Source organism: Rhincodon typus, chromosome 34 (assembly GCF_021869965.1).
Source record: "Rhincodon typus isolate 14 chromosome 34, sRhiTyp1.1, whole genome shotgun sequence".
In the NCBI taxonomy this organism is placed as follows: Eukaryota; Metazoa; Chordata; class Chondrichthyes; order Orectolobiformes; family Rhincodontidae; genus Rhincodon; species Rhincodon typus.
The window spans coordinates 7,216,920-7,226,730 of record NC_063365.1 but is presented as its reverse complement, the minus strand read 5'-3'; positions in this window follow the sequence as shown (position 1 = coordinate 7,226,730).

Below are 9,811 nucleotides of genomic sequence, written 5' to 3'. Positions count from 1 at the left end.
CACAACTGTTGTGTTTGCTGTCAGACTTGAGGTAAAACATCGTAACAATCTGGAAATTCTCTCCTGTGTTTTCTTTTCCACAAATGCCAATGGCTGAGATTCCTTGAGACTGCGCAGAGTACATGACACAGAAAGAGGCCATTCAGCCCAATGGGTTCCATGCTGGTCTGTCAGAATGCTCCTTGATTTTTTTTTCTCCCTCATGCATGTACGTAGCTTCCCCTTAAACGTGCATAAATTGTTGAAGGTTGCAGGTCGCAAAGGTGGCCATAAAGATCCATGGGATCTGGAGATTCGTGAATGCCGGTGCACAGTACACAAAAGGTAAGAGGTTATGAAGAACTTTTATCAAATGCTGACTCAGCATCAACTGGAGTTAGGGCTGAACATCTGTCCTGGATTTGCTAGGACCATCTAATAATTTGGCCTTTTGTATTGTGAACTGGGTCAGGCCACTCCTGGACACAATTTGACCTGGATTTATAGAGTAGTAGAAATATATAGCATGGAAGCAGACCCGTCGGTCCAACTTGTCCATGCCGACCAAACATCCTAAATTAATCTACTCCCATTTGCCAGCATTTGGCCCATATCCCTCCAAACCCTTCCTATTCATATACCCATCCAAGTGCCTTTTAAATGTTGTAATTGTACCAGCCTCTACCACTTCCTCTGGCAACTCATTCCATTCACGCACTATACTCTGTGTGACAAAGTTGCCTCTTAAATCTTTCCCTTTTCACCTTAAATCTATGGCCTCTAGTTTTGGACTCCCTGCCCTAAGAAAAGCACCATGGCTACTTAAATCATGAGGGGCATAGGTAAGATGAATAGCATAGATCTTTTCCCGAGGGTGGGGGGAGTTCAAAACTAAGGGGGCATATTTTTAACATGAGGGGAGGAATATTTGTAAGAGACCTGAGGGGCAACCTTTTCACACAGATGCTGGTTCATACATGGAATGAGTTGCCAGAGGAAGTGGTAGATGCAAGTACAGCTACAACATTTAAAAGACATTGGGAAGGTACATGAATAGGAAAGGTTTCGAGGGATATGGGCCAAACACAGGCAAATGGGATTGGTTCAGCTTGGGAAACATTGTTGGCATGGAAGAGTTAGACCAAAGGATCTGGTTCCATGTTGTGTGACTCTATAACTCTGATGTGCAAACACACCAAACCTGTCAGAGTCTTTGATGAGGGGACAGTGTTAAAAATTCATAGATGTGGTTATTGCAGGCACGGCCAGGATGTTTTTGTTAATCCCTACTGGTCCTTGAGAAGGTGGAGGTGAGCTGTCTCTTTGAATCGCTGCAGTCCATTTGGAATTTCATTAGGGAGGCTTTTCTGGATTTTGACCGAGCTGCACTGAAGGAACAGTGATATATTTCCAAGTCAGGAAGTGAGTGGCTTGGAGAGGACTTTGCAGGGGGTGGTGTTCCCATGTACCTGCTTGTCCTTCTAGGTGGTAGTGGTTGTGGGTTTGGGAGGTGCTGTCTGAGGATCTTTGGTGAATTTTTGCATTGCATTTTGTAGATGGTACACACTGCTGCTACTGAGTGTTGGTGGTGGAGGGAGTGGATGTTTGCAGATGGGGTGCCAGTCAAGTAGGCTGCTTTGTTCTGGATGGTGTCAAACTTCTTGAATGATGCTGGAGCTGCACCCATCCAGGCACGTGGGGAGTATTCTATCACTCTCCTGGCTTGTGCCGGGGATTGGGGAGCCAGGAGGTGAGTTTCTCACTCAGGATTCTTACTGTCTGACCTGCCGTTGTAGCCACTGTATTTATATGGCTATTCCAATCAGTTTCTGGTCAATGGTAATCCACAGGATGTTGATAGTGGGGGATTTAGTGGTGGTAGTACTGTTGAATGTCAAGGGGTGATGGTTAGATTGTCTCTTATTGGAGATGGTCACTGCCTGGCATTTGTGTGGCATGAATGTTACTTGTTACTTTCTCAGCCCAAGCCTGGATATTGTCCAAGTCTTGCTGCATTTGGACATGGACTGCTTCAGTATCTGAGTAGTTACAGATGATGTACGACTGAGTGCTGATCACTGTTACCAATCCTGGTATGGGCATATACATCTGCGGCAGGCAGAGTGGTCAGAATGAGGCCAAGTAGCTTTTCCCTCTTGTTGGTTCCCTCACCACCCACCACCCATTCGTTCTAGCAGCTATGTCCTTCAGGACATGTTCAGTCAGTATGTGCTGTTGAGTCACTCGTGATAATAGACATTGAAGCCCTACACTCAGACTTTAGCTGTGCCCTTGCCATCTTGACGCTTCATCCATGTGCAGTTCCACATGGAGTAATGCTAATTCATCAGTACTAAAACATAGGGGCCATTACATAGTCAGCAGGAAGCTCCTTTGGCCATATTTGACCTGATACCATGAGGTGTCTGGAGTCGATGTTGAGGTCTCCCGGGGTGACTGCCTTCCTACTATGTCCCACTGTATTACCACCTCTAGGACATTGTAAGGTGCAACTCCAAGAGTATGACTCTCCCAATTTTGGCACTAAGCCTCCAGATGTTACTTTGCAGGATCATCAGGGAAGAATTTGTCCTTGTTGTTTCTGATACCTACGTTGATGCTGGGTGGTCCGTTTAGATTTTCTAGCTCCAACTAATAGACTTGAGAGGTCACTTCAGAGGGTGGTTAAGAGCACACTGCCGTGAGTGAGGAGTCACATGTAGGCCAGACCAGCATGACAGATTTCCTTTCCTAAACCACGTTAGTGAACTAGATGGATTGTTATGAATATTTTAGTGACTTGATTTTACTTTTAATTCTAGTTTTTTTAAATTGAATTCAAATTCCACTGTGTGCCCTGGTGGGGTTTGAACTCTGGCCCCTAGAACATTACCTGGGCTTTTAGGTTGCTAATCTAGCAATCACGCTGACCACATTTCCCAAACTAAACTAGTCCCACATATTTGCATTTGGTCCATTTCCCTTTAAACCTTCCCTAGTCATGTACCTGTCCAAATGTCTTTCAAATGTTGTAACTGTACTTGCATCCACCACTTTCTCTGCCAATTCATTCCAAAAAGCACCACCCTCTGTGTGAAAACATTGCCTCTCAGGTCCCTTTTAAATCTTTCCACTCTCACTTTAAACCGATGCCCTCTAGTTTTGAACTCCCCTACTCAAGGGAAAAGACCTTTGCTATTCACCTTATCTATGCTTCTCATAATTTTATAAAACTCTATAAGGTCACCCCTCAACCTCCTATGTTCTAGTGGGAAAAGGTCCCATTCTATCCAGCCTCTCCTTATAACTCAAACCCTCCAGTCCCAGTAACATGTTTGTAAATCTTTTATGTACCCTTTCCAATTTAATAAGATCCTTTCTATAGCAGGGCGACCAGAACCGTACACAGTAATTCAAAAGTGGCCTCACCAATGTCTTGTATAGCTGCAATGTGATGTCCCAACTCCTTTACTCAATGCTCTGACGAATGTGTGGACAACTGTATCAAATGTTGCCTTCACCACCCTGTCTACCTGTGACACCACTTTCAAAGAACCATGTGGCTGCAACCCTAGGTCTCTTTGTTTGGCGGCACTAACCTGAGACCTACCATTAACTGTATAAGTCCTGACCTGGTTTGCCTTACCAAAATGCAACACCTCACATTTATCTAAATTAAGCTCCATTTGCCACTCCTCTGCCCTATGGCCCAGCTGATCAAGATCCTGTTGGATTCTTAGATAACCTTCTTCTCTGACCACTATACCACCAATTTTTGTGTCACCCGCAAACTTAGCAACCATGTCTCCTATGTTCTCATCCAAATCATTCATGTAAATGTTTCTGTGCTCTATGACGCTATGACTCTATAATACCGCTCTGCCATCTCCCTGAAGCCTATTAAACTATTTCCTTATTAAACTGCTGCAGTCAGTGAAAGATGAACCACGTCATTGTTAAATCAGGATTTTCAAGACTTTTGCGAAGCAGCAATAAAAGATCAAGATGATTGTCCAAGTTGAGATGGGTGTGTGGTTTGGTGAGGAGCCTGGAGGAGATTGTGCTAAAATGCATCTCATAAAGACAGTATTACTCAGCAATTAGGGAGGTGATGTCAAGGAAGCCATTTCCAACTTGGTAGATGAATCCTGCAGGTAAATCACATTGTAGCTTTGGTTAACTGGTGAAGGATGGACTAAATACTTCACCCAGTGGCAGAGGTACCCATCAATGAATGCCTTTGGTCTGGATGGTGTCGAGCCTCTGGTACTGTTGCAACTTTTTCCCTCCAGACAAGTGGAGGGTATTCCACCACAACCCTGACTTTCTAGTTGAAGGCAAGCCATAAAGAGAGCTACTTGTCACAGGGCACCTCGTCTTTGACCTGCCCTAGTAACTGTGGTGTGTTTAAGTCTGGTCCAGTTGTGTTTCAGCTCCCTATTGATAGCCCAGAATGTTGATGCTGGAGGGAAGTGGCAATTAGTTAAGATTCTCTCTTGTTCAAGATGGTCCTTTGCTTGGCACTCATGTAGTGCAAATGTTACTTGGAATTTATAAACACAAGCCTGGATGTTTTCTTGATCTGTGGCACGTGGTATTTAGTCTCATCATCAGCAAACAGCTCCAATTTGGAGTTATTGCTTCATCAAGAACTGATTGGACTTTGCTACAGGGCAGTCTCCAATTGTCAGCCATGTCCTGAATCTGAGCTGACTGACCTCCAACAACCACAGCTATCTTTCTTTGTTCTCTGTATTTCTACATACACTTATACAGAAGCTGGTAGATGATTAAAACTCTCTTTGACAAACAGTAATTATGCTAAATCTGACATTGATCTTTTTTTGTTAAGCAAAGATATTAAGGGAGGCCCATATAGAGTTAGGCCACCAGATCGCATTGAATACCAGAAGAAGGTCAAAGGGTTGAATGGCCTACCCCTGTTCCTACGTATGGTGCACGGTCACTCGCTGAGTGCTGCCTGTGAGCGTGTGAGATCAGGCACTCATACACAGGCTAGACAAGTTGAAGTTTTCAATTTTAATGACAATCCAAAACTTTGATGGTTTCTTTTCTTTCCCACAAGAGCATTAGAAATTCTCAAGCAGCCTAGCTTTACTGCATTGTTAGCTCTGAGTCTCAGGATTGGCCAGTCCAACAGCATAACCAGGACAAAGTGATCTGGGTGACCATGTCATTCATTAGCTCAGTAACAAGTTGTCTGTTCTTTTAAGAGTAAATATTTATTGTGGACAGCCTACATAGTATGTGCAATGAAGTGACTTTGAGATAGTATCCTGCTCTGCCTCTACACATCTTTTGGTGCGAAGGCTATTCTCTGCCTCGTCTGCTTATGAGATTAGTAGAATTGGCCTGCTGTCTTTCAGTCTCCAAAATCATGCTGAATTTAAAAAAAACACTAAGCTAACATCCTGTAGAAATGGGCGTGCTTCCTGATTATTATGTTTCCAAACAAACTTACTCAAAGATGTTACAACACTGCCCTAGGCCAGGTGGAACTTGAACCCAGATCTTCTGCCTCAAAGGCAAGGACACTACCCCTGCACCGCAAGAGCTTAATAATTATGGCCCACTCTCATTATTAACAGCAAGGGGCAATTCCTCAAATCCTCCCTAATGCAGAATTGTCAAACTTTCAGAATTCTGGACAACATTGTAAAAGGCTGTCCTTTGCTATTAGTTTAAACCTTTTTTTTATGGAATCAAACACGGATGCAAAAATACATTTCCTAAACAGTATCTATTGTTGAGACTACGCACCCTTATAACTATTAATTTTGACTGCAGATGATTATTTTATGATGCAATTATACTTTAAAATAAACCATTAAAATATAAAACATCTGAAGTTATCAAAAACAAGTCTGAGGTATCGCTTGATTCAGTGAAAAATATATAAATATTAAGGCTAAACAAAGTTTGGGGCTGATGCAGATCAGGTTGGGAAACTTTTGCATAGCTTATTGGGTCAAAATGTTACTCTGTATGGTAGAAAGTTCCAGAAGAATTCAGATGTGTTGCTCTTGTCAATGTTGAGCCATTGGTTTCCAGTCAGGATGGCCATTCTAATCTTTCAAAATGGCCTCCATGTCCTCCCTGTGGGAAATCAGGAGGAGGAAGTCAGGAAAGGTCACGGACTGCAATCCTTGGCCTTTCTCAGAACCTCCTGTGAGCAAGGCCCTTGGCAGCCACAGAACCAACTGTCAACATTTCCCCCAGCACTGAGGCCTAGACCCCGATCATCTCCTCATGCCCTGATCCTGCCAAGTGCACTGGTTCAGAGGTGTCCAGTGATGAGCCCCTGACTCTGCAACACTCGGCTTTTAAGCTGTGGAGACGATGGGATGCAAAGTGCCAACAAGAGGGCCCGTTGCCCTTTATTCCTACTCAGACCTTTGCTGCCAGCTTTGGAACCCGTCATCTCCCATTCACAACTTGGTCGAAGCTCGGCATGCTGTCTAAGCTACACAGAGGCCCTGCACATGGCCTCGGGAGAAAGTCCAGAGCTTCAAGGATCGCTTCCAGCTTTTTGTCAACCATCTCAAAGCCAGGCCTCTGCTGGCACCCAAACAACCTCCAGCTGAATAGTCAGACAGGAGTTCAGGAACGCTCTTTAACCCCAAGTCGAAACTGGGATAAATTTGGGAAGTGTAGATCTCATTACTAGTTGATCTGTTCAATAATAATGTTCACCTCAATGAATGCTAGGTGTTGGGTAGGCAATTATAATGATCAAAGTCTTCAAACAAAAGAACTGTTCCAGTGTTTTTTTTTTAAATATATAGCCAGGACCACTTTTGATCTTATTTCATTCAAAAGTAACATGTAATTTAGGACAATATGTAGCAGGAGCACCTCACCTGTCTGAAACCACTTTCTTTTGCCTCCTTCACTCTCACCTCCAAGAACAAGGAGCTCACATCTCTCTCTCTGTGGCAAGAATGTTCTTATAAATCACACACAAATTTCCCTTTTCAACCAAAGTCCCTGAACCTGTAGTTATGTCCCAAATCTATACCCCACTTTTCTGGAATCCAGTTTTTTGAACTCCTCCAATTCTACCTTTGCTAGAGTTGTAAATGGCTTTTAAAGTCACAAAGGAGTTTCTTAATGGCTTGAACAAACCTATGTTATTCCTCTTCATCCATCTTGACCTTTGTCCCTGAACATGCCATCTTGCTCAGATGCCTCTCCACCATTGCTTGTTGCTCTGCAGTCACTAGCTTCCATTCCTCTCAGTCTGATTAAAGCTAGCAATCGCTTCTCTTCCCAATCCTACACTATGACCTGCAGTGACCCGTTAGAATCTGACATAATCCTCCATTCCAGTTCTTACCAACAAACTGGCCCTCAGTCATATCTGCTGCTGGTGTCTGAAAAGGCAGCGAATCCTTGTTCACTGATCACACGCGTGCTTGTTGCCTGCACTTTACAATTCACATCATTGCTTAAAAAGTCCTCCATAGCCTCGTCCGTATCTCTGACACCTCCTCCAGCCTCAAACACCCTGAGATATCGGCACTCCTCTATTTCGAGCCTATGTTCCTGGTTTGATCACTCAACCATTGTGCTCTCAGCTGGTTGGATCCTAAGCTCTAGACTTCCGTCTCAATCTTCAGCTCAACCTTGTCCTCTCCTTTTCAATGTACCTCATTAACCCAACCATCTCTTTGTGTCTCAGAGTCAAATTTTGATTTGTGGTGCCTTTGGGAAACACTTCTAATGTTTTATCAAAAGGGTAAAATAACTAGTAAGATGTTATTGCACATTGAAATCATAGAATCCCTACAGTGTGGAAACAGGCCCTTCGGCTGAACAAGTCCACACTGACCCTTGGTCCCACCCAGACCCATCCCCCTATAACCCACCTAATCTACACATCCCTGAACACTATGGGCAATTTAGCACAGCCAATCCACCTAACCTGCACATCTTTGGACTGTGGGAGGAAACCGGAGCACCCGGAGGAAAACCACGCAGACACGGGGAGAATGTGTAAACTCCACACAGACAGTTGCCCAAGGGTGGAACTGAACCCGGGTCCCTGGTGCTGTGAGGCAGCAGTGCTAAATACTGAGCCACCGTGCCACCCCATTGCTCATTGATCATTGTTCATTGAGTAGAACATAGCTGATGTCAAATGCCTGTATTAGATGCAGTGAATTCTCTGGTTGTTAGTATCTTCCTTCACAGTTTGAATTTGTGGCTTTGCATTTGGCTAGATATTGAAGTTAGTATCCTCAACACTACAGAGATAAGGAGCTGGATTTTGACTCTGCTGGCAGGAGTGAGAAGGGCAGTGGAAACTAATGGATAGGCCATGAGAAACCAGGGACAGTGTATCCTTCACACTTTGTTGGGTTTGAACTTCACACTGTGTGCCTCCGTGTGTCTCTGTGCATGCATATTTGTATGGGTGTGTGTGTGTTTGTGTGTCACTGTAAAAGTGTTTGTGTCATTATATGTGTGCGTATTTGTGTGTCTCTGTATGTGTGTTTACACGTGTCACTGTGTAAATGTGCCTGTTGCTGTGTGTGTATGTCTGTGTAGGTCACAGACTCATTGAGCATGGAAACAGATCCTTTGGTCAACTGGTCCATGCTGACCAAGTTTCCCAAACTAAAACTAGTCTCATTTGCCTGCGTTTGGCCCATATCCCTCTAAACCTTTCCTATTCATGTACCTGTGTCTATGTGTATATGTGCGTGTAAATGTGGGTGTCTGTGTGCATCTCCACATGTCTCGTGTGTGTGTGAGAGAGTGTATGTAAGAGAAAGTGAGAGAGAGAGAGCATGAGAGACAGAGAGAGAGAAAGAAATCAGGAGCTTCTCTCGCCCCTGGAGATGACCTGAGTGACCGGTTGGGATTTCATCAGCCCTGAGGAAGCTACAGAAGGAGATCAGTCCGTTACCTGATGATTGATCTCCCTGGGTGGGATCTTTTTCCAGGGTCTTTGAGGTAAAATCTAAGAATGCTATGAACAGAACCATGGCAAACACCTAGCAATCAATCATATAGATTATGTTAGCATTTAGAATCCTGATTTCAACAAGGCTATGTCAATGTGATGGAATAAGCTTCATTAATATCTTTACTTACAGTTTATTTGAATAAACAATTTAGAGCAGATAGTTTTACAACAAATGCAATGCCAAAAACAAAGAATTCAGAAGATGCCACATGCAGCAGCACTTAAAACCCAATATTTCATCGTTCCCAATATCGGTTCAGACGTCACCAATACGCTGAAGGTGAACTTTGAATTTGTAGCGATAGAAAGAGACAAAAGACACTGAGTACAATTTAAATTTATCTAGCATCTATTAATACGATGAAATGTCCTGAAGTATTTCTGAAAATAGACATGAGGCCACAAATCATCGAGTATTCGGGACAGAGGAAACCAACATTTGGTGAAATGATCGGCTTTGAGCAGGTAATATTTAGGTTGACCCCCTCCCCACTTCAGTGTGACATTGTCCGAGTTTCTGCTGTCCTGCTGAGATACTCAACCCTCTCCTTGCTGGGGGTGGGGGGGCAGAAGAAGGAAAGGGGGGGGAGGGGGGGGGGGGGGGGGGGTGTGTGTGGTTGGGGCTGTGGTGTTTGGGGGCATGTGGCAGTTTTACATAGAAGCATAGAGAGTAGGTTCAGGCGTAGGCCATTCGGCCCTTTGAGCCTACAATATCATTATGATTGTCAACAATCACATGATGCTATTCGAAGACGAACTGGGGAGTCTTCCCTCGTTTCCAAGCTTCAATTGATCTCTCAGTCAAAGCCACTTTATTAAAGCTGTTGTTACCTGATTGTG